The following is a 19,780-nucleotide window of genomic DNA, read 5'->3' as shown; positions in this document are numbered from 1 at the left end:
CTAAGGAAGGATGCGCTGGCCTTGGAAAGGGTCCAGAGGATTTTCACAAGAATGATCACCTTAAAAGTTTTAGTGCTGATGTGGTGTTTCTGCTGGAGACACATTTGCGGGTCAGGGACCAGACAAGGTTGGGGAAGTGGTGGGTGGGACAAATATTTCACTCGGCGTTTGACGGTAGGGCACAAGAGGACAGCAATTCTGATCAACAAAAGGGATCAATTTTCTGCCGCTAAGATCTAATGGCAGACATGTGATTGTCAGTGGGTCTTTGGCGGGCACTTCGGTGGTCCTGGTTAATGTCTATGCACCAATTTGGGATGATACGGATTTTATTAACAGGTTGCTCGTCTCCATTCCTGATTTGGATTCCATAAGAACATAAGACATAGGAGCAGAATTAGGCCACTCGGCCCATCGAGTCTGCTCCGCCATTCAATCATGGCTGATATTTTTCTCATCCCCATTCTCCTGCCTTCCCCCCTTAATCCCTGATCCCCTTATTAATCAAGAACCTATCTATCTCTGTCTTAAAGACACTCAGTGATTTGGTCTCTGCAACCTTCTGCGGCAAAGAGTTCCACAGACTCACCACCCTCTGGCTGAAGAAATTCCTCCTCATCTCTGTTTTAAAGGATCGTCCCTTCAATATGAGATGTCCTCTGGTTCTAGTTTTTCCTACAAGTGGAAATATCCTCTCCACGTCCACTCTATCCAGGCCTCGCAGTATCCTGTGTTTCAATAAGATCCCCCCTCATCCTTCTAAACTCCAATGAGTACAGACCCAGAGTCCTCAACCGTTCCTCATACGACAAGCTCTTCATTCCAGGGATCATTCTTGTGAAAATCCTCTGGACCCTTTCCAAGGACCCATTGAGTCCTTCTCCATTGTAAATTCTGTGATTCTGTGATTCTGGTGTAGCACGAAGAAGAAAACCCCCCATAACATTAAGCCCCCCCCCCCCCCCCCCCACCTAAATCCAATTTTTGAAACACTCATTCCACCCAACACAGAAATGCGAACATGTACAAGGGACCCCAACAACTCCCCATATCCACATGCTCACCCCTGACATCCGAAAACCGCACATCAACCTCAATCAACTAACACCCAGCCCATGTTTTTTAGAAAAGAATTCCTCCTGCACACCAACAAAATAGTCTTTCGCCTCACAGATCGCTCTGAGCCACGCGACGGTACACCACCCCAAATGGATCTCCAATCTTATACAGGGCGGCTTTGGCCTGGTTAAACACCGCCCACTTCCTTGCTAGTTCCGCACCAACATCTTGATAAAGCCTGATTTATAGTCGCAATGATCCTTAGCCCATTTTGAAGACCTATTCCTTTTCCTGGAAGCTGTGGAGCTTCACAATAACAGCTCATTGTGGTTCATTGAGACGGGGCTTCTGTCGGAGTGTGCGGTGGGCTTGATCCAGGAGGTGTGAATCCACCCTCCCGGGCCATCCTCCCAAATATCTGGGAAAAATATTCTGCAGGACTTGGGCCTTCCATTCCCCCTGGCAATCCCACGATTTCAATATTCTGCCTCCCGGAACAATTCTCCAAATCATCCAACTTTGGCCTTCAGTGCTTTACTCACACCGGCCTCAGAGACATCTCATCTGGTTGCTATGCCTCGAAAAGGCCAGCTCCACACCCTTTACCACAGCGCCATGTGCTTTTACTGCCTCGTCAGTCTTATCCAACACCGACCGAGTGGGAGCCAGGGCATCTTCCATCGACTTATGGAGATTCCCCGGCCACAACTTGCCATTGCTTCTTGAATTCTGCCACTAAGATGCCGGCAAGCATCGCGGCCGTTAAAAGAATGGCTGGAGTCCCAGGCACAGCCTCCACCATTTTCTCCACCGAGAAGCCTCCAACTCCACCAACAAACTTTGCCCTGGTCTTTCTGGGCATTTCCCTTATGTGGGCACCTTATACCATCGATCAGGTGGGTGTTATAACCTGCCTGCTTACCATTGGCTGGGGACTAATGACAAACCCACAATCCTGTGGGAGTATGAGCTTCCCCAATGAGGGGGGCGGAGAAATCATTAGCAGACTCCCTGTATGAATAAAGCTGGCCAGTTTGGAACCAGCAGGAAGGAGTAAGCAGCAAGCGAAGTTGCTGCTGCTGTTGTGTATATATATGTTATTGTAAATAAATGTTATTTCTTTGTAACCTTGAAACTCGTGCTGGATTCTTCGTGGCCCTCACAAAACTGGCGACAAGGGTTAAAGTGAATAGCTGTCTACACTGCTGAAGCCACCTCCCTGGATTTTTGTTGGATACAGGTTGGAAGTTGTTTTCTATTATACCATGCCTCTGTACGGACGTTTGGATGTTTTTGATGCTGCGCTGGAAAGCTGGAACCAGTACACACAACGGATGCGTTACTATTTCCGGGCAAACAATATCACCGAAAACGAGCGCCAGGTGGTCATATTGCTCACCGCCTGCAGCCCGCATACGTTTGGGGTGATTAGGAGCCTTACGTACCCAACTGCGCCGGACACCAAAACGTTTGATGAACTTGTGAATTTAGTGGGGCAACATTTTAAACCAACCCCATCCACGATAGTCCAACGTTACCGATTTAATACAGCTGAGAGGACCCCAGGAGAATCCCTTGCCGACTTTCTAGCCAGGCTATGCAGGATTGCGGAGTACTGTAACTATGGTGAGACCTTGTCAGAAATGTTACGCGACCATTTGGTTTGCGGTATTAACAATGCGGCCACCCAGAGAAAGTTGTTAGCTGAACAAACATTGACTTTTCAACAGGCCATTCAAATAGTATTGTTCCGAGAGAGCGCAGAACGAGGAGTGCAGGAGCTACAGGGAATGGAAGTGCATGCCTTGGGGCGCAACCCCTTCTGTCTGAAAACGTCCCCCCGCACTTGTGCGGTACTTTGGGCGAGGCGATGTCCGGATCGACGCCAGTGGCCGTCAGACATTCCTCCCCAAAGGGAGCCTTCTTCAGAACCAATGGATGAGGAGCCAGGCCCATGTCAGACTTGTAGGCGCTGACCCCGTCTCGGACTCCGGTCCTGGGGGCGCCAGAGGCGCCATCATTCCGACCGAAACTGGGACCAGCCCAGGGGCCATACCTTCCATGTGGATGAACCTGCGGCGACTACTCCTGAGGACGTGGAGATGGAGGACGACTGCCTGCAGCTGCATTGTGTGGCAGCTCCCCATGTGGCCTCCATTAAGGTGACAGTACGGGTCAATGGTCACCCGCTCGAGATGGAGTTGGACACTGGCACAGCGGTCTCCGGGATCGCCCAGAGGACATTCAACCGCATCAAGCAGGGTATACAGACCCTTACATTAACCGACACACAGGCCAGGTTGGCCACCTATACAGGGGAACCATTGGACATTGCAGGAACTACGATGACCTCTGTTGTTTATGGACGCCAGGAGGGACGTTTCCCACTTATCATGGTGCGCGGCCATGGACCCAGCCTGTTGGGTCGGGACTGGTTGCGCCATTTGCGGTTGCAGTGGCAGCACATCCTCCAAACAGTTTCTGGACGGTTGACTGAGGTGCTAGGACGATACCCAGGTGTATTCCAGCCCAGCTTGGGGAAAATAAAAGGGGCCGTAGCCCGTATCCAAGTCGAACCAGGAGCCACGCCGCGCTATTTCCGGGCGCGCCCGGTGCCTTATGCCTTGCTCGAGAAGGTAGAAAGGGAGCTCACTCGTTTGGAGACTTTGGGTATTACCAGGCCCGTCCGTTTCGCTGACTGGGCAGCACCAATTGTACCTGTAATGAAGCCAGATGCCACAGTTCGCTTCTGCGGCGACTATAAACTTACAGTGAATACGGCTTCCTGACTCGACCGATATCCAATGCCTCGCATAGAGGATCTCTACGCAAAGCTTGCAGATGGACTCTCGTTCACAAAATTAGATATGAGTCACGCCTACCTGCAGTTGCAGCTGGACCCTGCCTCCCGACCATATGTAACGATTAATACACACCGGGGCCTGTATGAATATACACGTTTGCCCTTTGGCGTATCCTCTGTCTGCCTGTGCTATTTTTCAATGTGTTATGGAGGGCATTTTGAGAGGTTTACCGCGTGTCGCTGTCTACTTAGATGACGTTTTGATCACAGGGACGTCGGAGCAGGAACATTTGGAAAATCTGGAGGCTGTCCTTAGACGCTTTTCGGCGGCTGGAGGCTGTTTACGTCGCACAAAATGCGTCTTTCAGGCGAAGAAAGTAGTCTACCTGGGTTATCAGGTGGACCGCGAAGGTTTGCACCCCGTCGCAGAGAAGGTGCGCGCGATTCAACAGGCCCCTGCCCCGAATGACACTTCGCATCTTCGTTCTTTTCTCGGCCTCGTAAACTATTACGGGAAGTTCCTCCCCAATCTGGCAACTACGCTGGCCCCCTTACACCTGCTGCTAAAGAAAAATCACACCTGGGTTTGGGGTCAGCCGCAAGAAATCGCTTTCCGGCGGGTAAAACAACAATTGTCGTCGTCTGGGTTACTAACCCACTATGATCCTGGAAAGCCTTTGCTCGTCACATTTGATGCATCCCCGTATGGTATTGGGGCCGTCCTGTCCCACAAGATGGAGAACGGGGCCGAGCGGCCGATAGCTTTCGCCTCCCGCACATTGACTGCAGCGGAAAAAAAGTACGCGCAGATCGAGAAGGAGGGCCTGGCGGTGGTCTTTGCAGTGAAACAATTCCACCAGTACGTGTATGGCCGCCACTTCACTATCGTGACTGATCATAAGCCCCTGCTGGGACTCTTCAGAGAGGATAAGCCAATACCGCCCATTGCTTCCGCACGGATCCAGCGCTGGACTTTGTTGCTCTCTGCATACGAGTATTCTCTGGAGCACAAACCAGGAACGCAGATAGCGAATGCCGACGCACTGAGCCGATTGCCTTTATCGATCGGCCCCATGTCGACCCCCCACGACCGGTGAGGTGGTTCCAACCCTAAATACTATGGACACCTTGCCTGTCACAGCATCACAGATCCGTGAGTGGACCCAGACAGAGCCAGTTCTGTCAAAGGTTCGAAACATAGTCCTGTATGGTGGGCAGCATAGGCAGCTCCCAGGCGAGTTGCGGGCATTTTCCTCCAAGCTGTCAGAATTCAGCGTGGAAGACGGCATCCTCTTGTGGGGGACGCGTGTGATTGTCCCGGAAAAAGAACAGGAGCTGATACTAAGAGACTTGCACAATGGGCATCCAGGTGTGACCAAAATGAAAATGTTGGCCCGGAGTTATGTTTGGTGGCCAGGCCTCGACGCCGACATTGAGAAGGTGGCCCAAAACTGCTCCATTTGCCAGGAGCATCAGAAGCTTCCGCCGGCCGCACCCCTACATCACTGGGAATGGCCAGGGCGGCCTTGGGCGCGCTTGCATGCGGATTTCGCCGGCCCTTTTCAAGGATCCATGTCCCTTTTATTTATCGACGCCCAGTCTAAATAGCTAGAGGTGCATAAGATGCTAGGCACAACATCCTGCGCAACAATTGAGAAGATGCATTTGTCTTTTAGTACGCATGGCCTCCCCGAGGTGCTGGTCACGGATAATGGCACTCCATTCACCAGTGAGGAGTTTGCAAGGTTCATGAAGATGAACGGCATACGCCATATCCGCACTGCCCCTTGCCACCCAGCTTCAAATGGGTTGGCAGAGCGCGCAGTGTAGACATTCAAACGAGGCCTAAAGAAGCAGTCTTCCGGATCAATGGACACGAGACTGGCTCGCTTTTTGTTTTCGTATAGGACCACCCACCATGCGGTGACTGGGGTAGCTCGCGCAGAACTCCTAATGGGCCGGAGACTTCGCACCCGCCTTAGTATGGTTTTCCCGGACATTGGCGCAAAAGTACGCCGCACACAAGAACGGCAGGGACAGGGTTTTTCTCGGCATCGGCCAATTCGGCAGTTTGCGCCCGGTGACCCAGTGTTCGTTCGGAATTTTGCTGGTGGTGCCCAGTGGGTCCCTGGCGTAATCTTTTGCCAAACGGGCCCTATATCTTACCAGGTGCAAGCCCAGGGTTGTCTCCAGCGCAAACATGTAGACCACGTTCGGTCCAAAAGACTATCCCTTCCAAAGATTCCCCACCCCCGGAGCTCATTTCTACAGCCGCAGAGACCAGAGACAATGGAAAGTAGTCCTCACAATCTTCCTCTGGTGCCTCACTCAAAGCCTGCGCCGGTCGTTACAGAGCCCCGTGGAGATAGAGACCCGAGATGACAGAGGCAGCAGACTCTGACTCAGAGATGGAGGCACAGGATGCAGCAGAGGGGGAATCCTCGGGCCCACGGGCCGTGGATGTACAACCGTTACGCCGTTCATCGCGGAAGCACCGGTCTCCGTCTCGTTACACGCCGCCCGATCCAGCGCCTCGTGCAAATGGTGTCCGGCCTGCGGCAAAAAGAGTCCGACGCCCTCCTTCGCCAGGGTCTTCGGTGGATTCCTTGGACTTTGGGTGGGGAGGGATGTTATAACCTGCCTGCTTACCATTGGCTGGGGACTAATGACAATCCCACAATCCTGTGGGAGCATGAGCTTCCCCAATGAGGGGGGGCGGAGAAATCATCAGCAGACTCCCTGTATGAATAAAGCTGGCCAGTTTGGAACCAGCAGGAAGCAGTGAGCAGCAAGCGAAGTTGCTGCTGCTGTTGTGTATATATATGTTATTGTAAATAAATGTTATTTCTTTGTATCCTTGAAACTCGTGCTGGATTCTTCGTGGCCCTCACAAAAGTGGGATTTTAAACAAAAATACCTCTTCGAATCTGGGTGAAGAGGGCTAAAATTGGAGTACCCTGACGGGAGGCACCTCATGTACATCTTTCCCTTACATACCGCCACCGGCAGTTCCTGACAAGTAATATTAAATGGACATCTAGGAGTCCAATACGGTGGGCACTCCCCCTGGGCAAGATGTAAGCTGCCTGTCGGATTAGTAAGGAATGCTGCTTGCCATTCCGGGTGCGTGGCTGAAATAGTCCACAAGGCTCTTTTGCAAATAAATAGCAATTTGATTTGCTCTTCGCAAAGTATCATTGCAACTGTCCGCGGCTGGGGGTTGTTGCCAGAAAGGTAATTTTTGAATCTGTTTACTTATTTTGTTGTAGAGCCTCAGAAAGAGCTATAAATCTGACTAGAAACCAAGTGTTATAGCTGGAGTAAGAAGGAGATACATGAGCTATAATATTTATGGAGATCCACGGTCCATCTCAACTGTAGGGATAGCAACTACGACTACAACAAAAACACAATGGCTTAGATAACACCTTTAACTTCCAGAATGTTCCGAGGTACTTCACAGATAAGAGTAGCGACAACAGGTGCCAAGGCCACAAAAGGCACGGTAGCACAGTGGTTAGCACAGTTGCTTCACAGCTCCAGCGTCCCAGGTTCGAGTCCCGGCTTGGGTCACTGTCTGTGCGGAGTCTGCACGTTCTCCCCGTGTCTGCGTGGGTTTCCTCCGGGTGCTCCGGTTTCCTCCCACAGTCCAAAGATGTGCAGGTTAGGTGGATTGGCCGTGTTAAATTGCCCCTTAGAGTCCAAAAAGCTTAGGTGGGGTTACTGGGTTACGGGGATAGGGTGGAGGTGTGGGCTTGGGTAGGGTGCTCTTTCCAAGGGCTGGTGCAGAGCCGATGGGCCGAATGGCCTCCTTCTGCACTGTAAATTCCAAGACGATTAGGAGGCACAGTCAAAAGCTGGGAGAGAGAAATGGGTTCTTGAAGGAAATAAGGGAGTTGTAAAGATTTGGAGGGCAGGCAAGGGAGGGGTGTGTGGAATTCCAGAGAATAGCGCCCAGTAAATGGAAAGATGCTTCAGGCACGGCAGCAAGCACTTCTGCCCTCTGGACTTACTCAGCATGTTAGCCTAGATTGCATTCCAAAGGCTCAAACACTGTTTCTGCTGAATGATCCTCTGACTCTTTTCAAAGGATTAAAACAAAATACTCGTGCAGACTTACTTCACTATTGTCTTCACTGCCATGATATATTGCTGGCAAGAGGCAGCTTGGGGGCAGTGGTGTTGTGTAGAACTCCTTGTGACATCATGAATGGACAAGTGCCGCCCATAGACCATCATTCTCAATTCATGATGTAACATCAACAGGAATTCTATGTCAAATCCCTGCGCTACCATACCCCGCACCCTCTGGTGCAGTGGCAAGGGAAAACTGGTGGAGCAGTGAGTATAAGCAAACCCTGTCAGGAAGCGATTTCCCTCTACTCTTTCAAACAGGGTTACATATACAGGGTGGGTAGAGTGGGACGATGGAAGATGGAATACGAGGACAAGCATCAAACCTTATGCTTTAGGCTTATCAATTTGTGGATAAATGTATTGCAATCTAGCAAAGTGCCTCGTGCCATCATGATCGGGGTGTGGCAAGTATGGGGACTTCCCCCACACGAATATTGGTGAATGTAATGCAGGGACGGTCACAATTAATTCTAATTGTGCACACTTGCAAGAGAAAACACTATAGTGTGAAAATGTTGTTGGGAAAATAATTAATTTGTGCGTGACTTATTTCAACACACCTGGGGTGGGATTCTCCGACCCCCCCCGGCCGGGTCGGAGAATCGCCGGGGGTCGGAGTGAATCCCGCCCCGTTTTTAAAAAATATATATTTTTATTGAGGCATTCTTAAATGTATACATGAAACACAACCAAAGCCAAGAATAAGGGGACAAACAGGAAGTCGCGTAGCCAATAAATAACACCCCACCGCCCCACCCTCCCTGCCGTTCCCCTCCATCCACCCCATCCACTGCGGACGCCTTAACTATCTTTGAAGAAGTCAATAAACGGCTTCCATCTCCAGACAACCCCCCCCCCCCCCCCCCCCCCACCTCCCCCACAGACTCTCTCAAGGCAAACTTGATTTTTCCCAGTTTAAGGAATTCCACGAGGTCGCTCACCTACACCCCCGGTTTTGGTGATCCCGAGTCCCTCCATTCCAACAAGATCCGTCTCCGTGCTTTCAGGGAGGCAAAGGCCAAGGTGCCGGCCTCTCTCGTCCGCCCTCCCAGGTCTTCCGACACGCCAAAAATCGACACTTCTGGGCTCGGAACAACCTTCGCCCTCAGCACCTCAGACGTAACGTCAGCGAACCCCCGCAAGAGTCCCTCCAGCTTCGGACAAGCCCTAAACATGTGGACAGGGTTCACGGCCCCCCCCCCCCCCGAACACATTCCCGCTGGGCAGCTCATACGCCTCTTCCAATTCCTCTAGGCTCGAGAAGCTACCCCCCCACAAATAGGCCCCCAAACCGCTCGATCACCGCCCGCTGCCACCCCCCGGAATCCCGCGTCCCAACCCCCCCCCCCCCCCCCCCCCCCCGGGGCAAATCTACGATTCCCACAGATCGGTGCCCTGACATTGCCACCTGGATGCCAGTCTGGCACTGCCAAGGTGCCCAGGTGGCACTGCCAGCTGGCAGAGGTGGTGCTAGGTTGGCACTGCTAAGGTGCCAAGTTGGGGATTCTTTTCGGGGCCTCGGAGATCGGGAATGGCATCCCGCTCTCTCGCTACAACGGGGAGTTCCGGCGGGCAGAGCTCCCCGCTGTGTGGCCTTGGCCGCGGGTTCCCTGTTCAGGCCCATGATTCAAAGCGAGTCACGTTGATGAGCCATGTGTTTCTCGGTCTTGCAAGTGCCAGAAAACAGGTGGCTAAATGCACTCGCTCGGGGACTTTGTTCCCTTTTGGGAAGATCGCACCCCTCACATTTAAATTTCCAATGTAAAGTATATTATTAGATCAGAACTGGATTATTATACATTCCCAGACGACAGATGGGCGGAATCTTCCATCCTCGCTGGAGATCTGCCTGAAGAAATCACGAGGCACCTGGGCTGACCCTGAGGAGGAAGGCCCCCCACCCCCCCATCCATACCTTCTGTGGTGATATGCATCACTGTAAATACTCAAGGGGTTAATGTAAATACACTACAACTAAGTAAACACTAGAGGGAGCACCAAAGACATCATGACATGCAGACATACAGCTAATGAACACATAGAATAGGACACGAGCAATGGGCAGTCAAGTCACCCAGAGGTGACACTACCACAAGGGGGCAACCCATATAAAAGGACAGGGCACACATGCTCTTTCTCTTTCCATAGGCGACACTCAGAGAGACAGGGGCAGATCGGAAGCATCACACCCACTGCATGAATTAGAGCAGACTGGTTAGTTAGACTGAGTTACTATAGCAAGATCAGCAGGAGAGTCGAACTCAAGTCGGAGAATTGTTAACTGTTCAATAAATGTGTTAAACCTATCTCCAAGTCTGAACCTTCCTTTGTCAGAGTGTACATCAAGGAAGCAGCTTATGCTACATGAAGAAGCATAACACAACACCTTCCATACCTTCTGCCCATCAGGCAGCGAAGTGGACAGCAGATACAGGACCCCAGAAGATGATTTCCTGCCTGCCGTGTTCTGGCCAGCCAATCAGACGCTGACAGTCACTGCACTCGGCAGTGTCACGGAGGAGGCTGCGGACACAAGAGTCCCTGGATCGCGGAGCGACTCAGGAAAAAGGGAAGTGCTGGTGGGGGCGACGGGAGGTCTCACGGGTGGTGGCTGTCAGCAAGGGAAGGGTGGTGGCTGTCGGCAACCATCGAGGGACCACCCCCACTCTTTTCAGCTGACATGCAGCCCACGCAAAAGGGCCATCTGGACTCGAAACGTTGCCTCTTTTCTCTTCCTACAGATGCTGCCAGACCTGCGGAGATTTTCCAGCGTTTTCTCTTTGGTTTTTGCAGTTGTGCAGGCTGCATGGTGGCAGGCCCATCTGGAGCCAGCAAGATTTCATCGGAGGCCGGTATCAGTCCTGACACCATCTTCCATCCTCACCTCCAGTGGGGGGGCAAAAGATTCCAGGTTGCACGGTGGTAGGTCAGATGCTAAAATGCAGACATGGATGACGGAGCAGCAGAATCTTTAACCTTCCCTTGGATTGGCCAAACACTCACTTCCCCAGTCAGAAACGTGTGGGTTCAAGCTCCACTCCCGAGACTTCCGCGCGTGACAGAGGCTGGTATTTTGGGACGGAATTTTTCCCGGGCCGCTGGAGGCTGGTTCGGAGCCAGGAGGAGCCTGAAAAGTTGGTAAAACAGTCATTGGACAGTCATTCCAGGGCAGCACGGTAGCACAAGTGGCTAGCACTGTGGCTTCACAGCGCCAGGGTCCCAGGTTCGAATCCCCGCTGGGACACTGTCTGTGCGGAGTCTGCACGTTCTCCCCGTGTCTGCGTGGGTTTCCTCCGGGTGCTCCGGTTTCCTCCCACAGTTCAAAGACGTGCAGGTTAGGTAGATTGGCCATGATAAATTGCCCTTAGTGACCAAAAAGGTTAGGAGGGGTTTTTGGGTTGTGGGGATAGGATGGAAGAGGGGCGTGCAGACTCAATGAGCCGAATGGCCTCCTTCTGCACTGAATGTTCTAAATTCTATGTTCATGTTCCACGTCTCCCTGCCTCCCCTCACTTTTCCCGAAGACTGCTTGTGTGTGCTGCAGGCAACCCTCTTGGCCGTGATTCAATCATCAGCCTGAACAATGGAATCTTACCAGGTTCACAGGACCCACAGGGCTGGGATCGAACCCGGGTCCTCGGCGCCGTGAGGCAGCAGTGCTAACCACTGCGCCACCGGGCCGGCCTTGCGGGAAAAATTTAACCCAGGCTATGGAGGTCTCATCCGCCAGCCTGGAACGCCACTGAGAGCCTCGAGCCGCTGACTTTGGAACAGACTGGGCGTATTAAGTGCCAGTTGGGCATTTAAGTGGCCAGCAATGAGCTTTCCCTGGGAACAAGACCCCCGGAGGTGGAAATCCCACCACACCCCCGAGAACCGCTAGCCGATCGGGGTCTTGCAACTCCAGCACCTGAGGGGGAGTGGGGGTAGCTGCCAGTGGTGCAGTGACCTGGATCAGTGAGGGACCCAGGCCACAGGTGAGTGAAGGTGGGGTAGGGGTGTGGGGAGCGTGGGAGTAATCAGAAGAAAGGGCAGTAGTACGGCTCTCACCGGCATCCCCCCCCTTCCCAATGCAGTGTCCCTTGATAAGGCACTGAGGTGGGAGGTGCTCAGGAAGTCCGGCGAGCCATGTCCATATGTTTTGGTCATGTCCGGCACTGGAGTGGTTCTGGAGGGGAGTGGCGGGAACAATATCTAAGGTGGTGAAAGCCCGGGTCAAGCCAAGCTGGGGGCTAGCAATATTTGGAGTAGTGGACGAGCCGGGAGTGCAGGAGGCGAAAGAGGCCGGCATTCTGGCCTTTGCGTCCCTAGTAGCCCGGCGAAGGATCTTGCTAATGTGGAAGGAGGCGAAGCCCCCCAGCGTGGAGGCCTGGATAAATGATATGGCTGGGTTCCTAAAGTTGGAGAGGATTAAGTTCGCCTTGAGAGGGTCTGCGCAGGGGTTCTACAGGCGGTGGCAACCGTTCCTAGACTATCTCGCGGAGCGTTAGAGGAAGGTCGGACAGCAGCAATAGCAACCCGGGGGGGAGGGGGGGGGGGCGCATCGGTTGGGGGGGGGGGGGTGTTTCTGGGGGGCATTTGAACAAGAAAACACATGGTAGGATCCGGAAACTGACATGCACGGGAAGAATCCACTGTACAAAGTTTTGTATCGTTTTGACTTGCCATGTTCATGACTTGCCACGCGAGTTCGTTTTTCTTTTATTTGTTACGGTGGGGGGGGGGGTTTGTTTGTAAGGTAGAAAATATTGTTATTGAAAAATTCTTAATAAAAACATTTTTTTAAAAAAAGATAAGGCACTGAGTACCTTTGAGTAAGGGACCCAACTCGAGAGTCTGCAAGACAACCCAATAGGATTTAATTGTGGTCCCTACCTGGCGACATGTCCTCCCTGCTGCAGAGGGATGAGGCCCTCAAGCGCGCATTTGGTGCCCAGCTGTGGGCATCATTTGGCACTGGGGTGGGAAGGCCGTCAACATGCCCGGCCCCAGGCTTAATGGGGGCAGGGGTGGGAAGACGGTGGGGTTCCCACCCACATGGGGTGGCACAGTGGCACAGTGGTTAGCACTGCTGCCTCCCAGCTCCAGGGACCCGGGTTCAATTCCGGCCTCGGGTCACAGTCTGTGCGGAGTCTGCGCGTTCTCCCCGTGCCTGCGTGGGTTTCCTCCGGGCACTCCGGTTTCCTCCCACAGTCTAAAGATGTGCAGGTTAGGTGGATTGGCCATGATAAATTGCCCTTAGTGTCAAAAAGATTAGGTGGGGTTACTGGGTTACGGGGATAGGGTCGAGGCGTGAGCTTAAGTAGTGTGCTCTTTCCAAGGGCTGGTGCAGACTCGATGGGCCGAATTTCCTCCTTCTGCACTCGAGGGATTCTATGATTCTAACTCTTCCAATTAAATGCCCTTTCCTCCAGACCTGAGGGAGAGATTAAATTCCACTCAGTGGCTGCAATCGGTCAGTGCTTGAGAGCTGAGCGCCCAGCGGGAGACCCGAGCAGCATGAAAGTTGTGGTGATGTGCATCAATGTAAATACATGTAGGCTAGCTAGACACTAGAGGGAGCACCAGAAACATCACACACACACACACTGAACCAATAGATCAGTTAGATAGGACATGACCAATGGACATTCACGATACACACAGAGGTGACACCACCACAAGAGGGCATTACACCAACCCATATATAAAGGACACCACACACATGGTCTGCCTCTTTACAGTGGAGACAGTCATTGAGTACAGACACAGGGTTGATTCAATATTACACCCACCACGTGGATTGCAGCAACTGGTTAGTCAGTCTGGGTAGCTATAGTAGGATTAGCAGTAGTGTCGAACCCGAGTAATAGAAGTGTAAATAGTTTAATAAACATGTTGAAGTTATCTCCACGTCTGAACCTTCCTTTGTCAAGTGCACCAAAAGGAAGCCGCTTATGTTACACCTACAACATAACAAATCATGGTACCAGAGTGAACTGTTTCAATCCAGATAGCCAGACCTCAGCGTACAGTGACAACCAGCAACAATACCCAGGCAAGATGTTCGAGATCCGGCTTCCGCAGCAGCTCCAGTGCCACAGTGATCTCCGCGAAAACTGGCGGGTATTCCGGCAAATGTTTGAAATCTTCCTGGTAGCAGCCGAACTAGAAGACGTGGCCGATGCTGAAAAGACAGAGCTTCTCCTCACCATCGCCGGTGCCAGAGCAGAAGAAATCTTGTAAAAATTCAAGTTCTCCAAAGGGCAAAACAGGAGTGACTTCCAGGCAGTCCTGGACAAATTTGTCAAATACTGTGAGGAAAACACACTCCAACCAGCAAGAAAAGGTAAGAGAAGCGCCGGTACTCACCTCGAGGCCGAGATCCCGGAGCAGAGAACAGTTTTGATCGGCGGCCATCTTTCTAAAGGGACTGCACTTGCGAGACGCCACGCATGCGCAATCACGAAAACAGCCCCCAGTACAGGAACAGCGATTTGTGCATGTGCAAATGCTTCCTACGTATGATGTCACATGCCTCATGGCGTCAGAGGCCCCGCCCCGGACAACGCCCATTTAAAAGGGAAACATCCCAAATCAAAGAAAAAATCTTTTAAAGCCGTAAAACAACCTTCCTTCACCTGGAATGACAGCCCAATGCCTCAAATTGAACCAGGAAATGAAATTAACCTGCGAAGAACCCTGAAACAAGCAGTTACCTACGCCTAAACCGATGATTCCGACCTTGAATACTTCGATACCGACCTTTACATTTTCTCTGAACCTCGCGAGCCCAATGCCAGCTCCGACGCAAACAGTAATGATATGGCCCTAGAAGACAATGACTCAGATGAACCTTTCACTTTGGGAGGCTACCCCAGTACCAAATCCGATCCGCAACTAGACGTATTGCACATTGACGATCCCGACGACGAGTTCTTCGGATTTGAGGATCTTCAGCCCAGCAGATATGACATCCCGACCCCTGAGTGCAGGATTATGCTGCGGCCTGAAACCAAGAGACAGAGAGCGGTAGAAGCCCACAGAGAGTGGCCTGCTGCCACACAGAGCATGGTCCAAGCACCGCTCAGGGTTCCCGACTCTACGAAAGAAGACACGCAAGACTCCACACCGCAGTCCTTGCATGAACAAGAAGTGACTCCAGTGTCACAAGCCTCCACAGCGAGCTTGTGGACAGACTCCACAATTGCAGAAACGCAAGACTCCAGAGCGCAGTCCTTGCACACACAAGACGTGATTCCAGTGTCACAAGCCTCCGCAGCGAGCTCGTGGACAGACTCCACGATAGAAGCAACGCAAGACTCTGGCGTGCAGTCCTTGCAGGAACAAAACCATGAGGGTCTAGCAACCTCCTCTGACCAACTAGCGGCAGATGATGCAAGTCTGCCATGCTCAAGTAAACAGCAAGAAGACTACGAGTCTACCATGCTGCAGTGCACAGCAGGACGACCATGACGGTCTATCATGCTACAGTGAAGAACAAAGCGACGATGACAGTCCAAGCCCAAATGAAGGACAACAGCAAGACAATGACAGTCCACCCACATTGGTTGCACCACCAGATGAAGACTCTGACAATTTACCCAACCCAAGTGAACAACAAGCAGCTACTGAGGATCTACCCACGGTATGTGAGACGAGTGACGACGGCATCCCACTTCCCATGCAAGATGTGCAAAGTGACAGACCTCAGCTGGTGTACAGAGGCACTCGACGACCACTGTGAGACCACTGGTGACTCCGGTGACACCACGATATTTCCACCCTCATTCGCTCGAACCTCTCCACAAGTCAATGCATTCCTGCATGTTCCAACTCCAGACGTGCAGCTTCAAGAAATCTCAGCTGACTCCAGTGAACCTGCTAAGACTCCGGACGGGGAGCATCAACAAACCAACACTGACTCAGTTAAAACAGACCAGACTCCAGATGGGGAGCAACCAAACGCCGTCTCTGATTCACGTAAGCCGGACTTTACTCCAGACAGGGAGTGCCGCAACCTCAGTGATGGCATGCTCAGGGTGACAGCAGATGCCACAATGACAGAAGATGGATCACTTAACAATCACACTGGGTCAGTAATAACAAGCAGCGGCTACCGTCCAAGAGGAATACACCAATATTCACCACAGCTATATCCACACACTTTTTCCACACCAGCAGTGCAGCCAATGACAGCTCATGCTGGACAAACCCAGTATTCACGCATGCAGCATCCAGCAGTCTATGCAGCATATTCTCAAACAGGCCAGCACTACGGATTGCCCACTAATGGAATCAAGACCGAAGGAGAACTACCGCAAGCACAATCTGCACTACAGACTGGATGCCTTAGTTACAGCCCAGGATTTGCTGCACCCCAGCCTGGCCAGACAGCATATTCCTATCAGATGCAAGGTTCTAATTTCACACAATCACCAGGTATTTATGCGAGCAGCAATTCTGTTTCCAATTCGACAAGCTTCAACGGTTCTCAGCAGGATCACCCTTCCTGCACAGCACGTGGCCAGAACCAGTATGTACAGTCTTATCCAACTTCAACATATGGCACATCCATGACCTCGAATGATACTGTTGATGGTACCTCTTCAACGTCAACACCTTATCAGCTACAAGATGCCATCCGACACCACCATCATAAACATCGAAAAAGAAAGGGACTCCAAATCAGACAGCGAAGTGATTTGACCACTTCTTGGTTCCTGTGGCACAGGGACGTTGATGGCGTTCATAACCAAGAGAGACATTTGACCATGATGATTGATGGTTTTTAGGCTCACACGAATGATTTGGACTTATTGTTTAATCACTGTTCCATGACTTGTATATACCTTAACCTATCTACCTGTTTTTTGTTCAATTTTCTCAAAGTGTGCAGAAAATATGTAACATATAAAAAAGGGGGGGATGTGGTGATGTTTATCAATGTAAATACATGTAGGCTAGCTAGACACTAAAAGGAGCACCAGAAACATCACACACACACTCAACCAATAGATCAGTTAGATAGGACATGACCAATGGACATTCACGATACACGCAGGGGTGACACCACCACAGGAGGGCATTACACCAACCCATATACCAACCCATATATAAAGGACACCACACACATGGTCTGCCTTGTTCCAGTGGAGACAGTCAGTGAGTACAGACACAGGGTTGATTCAATATCACTCCCACCACGTGGATTGCAGCAACTGGTTAGTCAGTCTGGGTAGCTATAGTAGGATTAGCAGTAGTGTCGAACCCGAGTAATAGAAGTGTAAATAGTTTAATAAACGTGTTGAAGTTATCTCCACGTCTGAACCTTCCTTTGTCAAGTGCACCACAAGGAAGCCGCTTATGTTACACCTACAACATAACAAATCAGAAGTGACAAGCAATCTGAGCATCTGTATGTGACAGAACAAGACTGAGGTCACTCGTGGCCTTTGCAGGAGAATGTCTTGGAGACTGCTGTCACGGATACCGCGGGGTGGAGAAATAACCGCTGCTGCGTTCAACCTTGTCTCACATCCATTTCACTCAACTCTCTTCTGTGTCATCCCTCTCAGCAGCACTCTTAGTGCAGCCACAGCGATGGTTGCTGGCCACCCTCTCAATAGAGTGCACTGAATCACTCTTCTGCTTCTTCAACCTACCCCTCTCCCTGTCCCTAACTGGATGACCGTTCCGCAGGTGGGTTCTTAATTGAACGCCTTCCTGAAGATCGAACCGGAAGGTGGGACTCTCTCCCCTCGGAGTTACAGTCCCCGAAACAAAAGTGCCTCCGTTTAGAAACTACGGTGGGAAATTTAAATCCTTCAGCGTTTAGTTAGAGATAGAGAACCTAGTGGAGTGGTGCAGCGACAACAATCTCTCCCTCAATGCCAGCAAAACTAAAGAGCTGGACATTGACTTCAGGAAGCAAAGTACTGTGCACACCCCTGTCAGCATCAAGTGGGCCGAGGTAGAGATGGTTAGCAGTTTCAAATTCCTAGGGGTGCACATCTCCAAAAATCTGTCCTGGTCCACCCACGCCGACGCTACCACCAAGAAAGCAAACAGCGCCTATACTTCCTCAGGAAACTAAGGAAATTCAGCATGTCCACATTAACACTGACCAACTTTTACAGATGCACCATAGAAAGCATCCTATCCGGCTGCATCACAGCCTGGTATGGCAACTGCTCGGCCCAGGATCGCAGAAACTTCAGAGAGTCGTGAACACAGCCCAGTCTATCATGCAAATCTGCCTCCTATCCATTGACTCCATCTACACCTCCCGCTGCCTGGGGAAAGCGGGCAGCATAATCAAAGACCCCTCCCGCCCGGCTTACTCACTCTTCCAACTTCTTCCATCGGGCAGGAGATACAAAAGTCTGAGAACACGCACGAACAGACTCAAAAACAACTTCTTCCCCGCTGTTACCAGACTCCTAAATGACCCTCTTATGGACTGACCTCATTAACACTACACCCCTGTATGCTTCACCCGATGCCGGTGTTTATGTAGTTACATTGTGTACCCTGTGTTGCCCTATTATGTATTTTCTTTTATTTCCTTTTCTTTACATGTACTTAATGATCTGTTGAGCTGCTCGCAGAAAAATACTTTTCACTGTACCTCGGTACACGTGACAATAAACAAATCCAAGTCCAGGGCAGGGAATGCTGCATTGTTGGAGGTGTCATCTCAAGGATGATACGTTAAGCTGTGATCTTCACTCGCCTGTTCAGATGGACATAAGGTTCCATAACGCTTATTGGGAAAATACAAGCGTGTTCCTACTGGTGCAATGGCAAACAGTTATCTCAACCAATGCCACCAAAACAGTTTATCTTGTTATCCATTTAATTTGCTGTTTGGGACCTTGCTGAGTATAGCTTGCATTTGCCTCGATAACAACAGCGGCAACAATTCTAGAGTAATCCATGGGTTGTGGGATGCTTTGGAACACGGAGGACGTGAAAGGTTCTATATCAATGCAAGTTCTTCCTCTCCTTACCTTTTTCGGTTCTTATGATGTCATAGTCAGCCAACCCCAAGACAGAAGGAGGATCAGGTGATCGGTGTAAACCAGATACAGGTCATTCGTTTCGCATTGGAGATTCTTCAACACAAAACATGCCTAACAAACCACCCAATCAAAATCCAAAAATGGCATCAGCTGATGTCATAGCATTATGACCAATCCGTCAAATCACCAGTGTTAAATTGCATCACAATTAGAACTCAAATCAACAGGTATTTTACACATTGTGACTCCCTTCAACCTCTAACTTCATCAATCAAGTGTTTCCATGAATATGGCTCTCTTGAGTCCTGCATTCGTGCCATTGCAATCAATCTTAATCCTTCTCTGCCCCTTTCCATCGTCACAACATAGGTTGTTGGTCTAACGGTCTAGCATTGAATTGGGCCACGCAGACAAAGGAGATCGCAGGTCCAAACACTGATCTTGGCTAAGTCGATGATAGGGAAAAACGTGGGGTGGAATTTTCCGCTTTTATAACAAAGTGTCAACTCAGGCAGGGAAAGCATCGCCCACGTCGGCTCCAATGCCGGATTTTCCCGCCATATTTTCAGAAACTTAGTTCAAGAAATGCTGGATCACAACGCTCTAAAGGACGCCAGCCTTCAGGAGATCAGGGTGCCCCAATCTAACAAGAATAAAATTGAAACAAGTACCCGCCATTGCCCCCCCCCCCACCCCCCACCCCAACCACCACCACCCCATCAACATCCATGGACAAAGATGCACCACTCCCAATGGACAGAGAGAATCCCCACAAAAG

General features: G+C 51.0%; 1 protein-coding gene across 1 annotated transcript in view; it reads right to left on the bottom strand.

Moving 5' to 3' along the window:
- LOC140429328 (uncharacterized) overlaps nucleotides 1-19,061 on the bottom strand; it is a 72,118-nt gene extending 53,057 nt beyond the window's left edge. The window contains exon 1 of the mRNA XM_072516177.1: nucleotides 18,991-19,061. The gene's annotated coding sequence lies outside the window, so the exon portion shown is untranslated. The remainder of the gene's footprint in view (nucleotides 1-18,990) is intronic.
- Between the last annotated feature and the right edge of the window lie 719 nt (nucleotides 19,062-19,780).

This window comes from Scyliorhinus torazame, chromosome 1, assembly GCF_047496885.1.
Source record: "Scyliorhinus torazame isolate Kashiwa2021f chromosome 1, sScyTor2.1, whole genome shotgun sequence".
Lineage (NCBI taxonomy): Eukaryota > Metazoa > Chordata > Chondrichthyes > Carcharhiniformes > Scyliorhinidae > Scyliorhinus > Scyliorhinus torazame.
The sequence above is the reverse complement of the archived record's forward strand: the minus strand, read 5'-3'. Positions and strand labels throughout refer to the sequence as shown.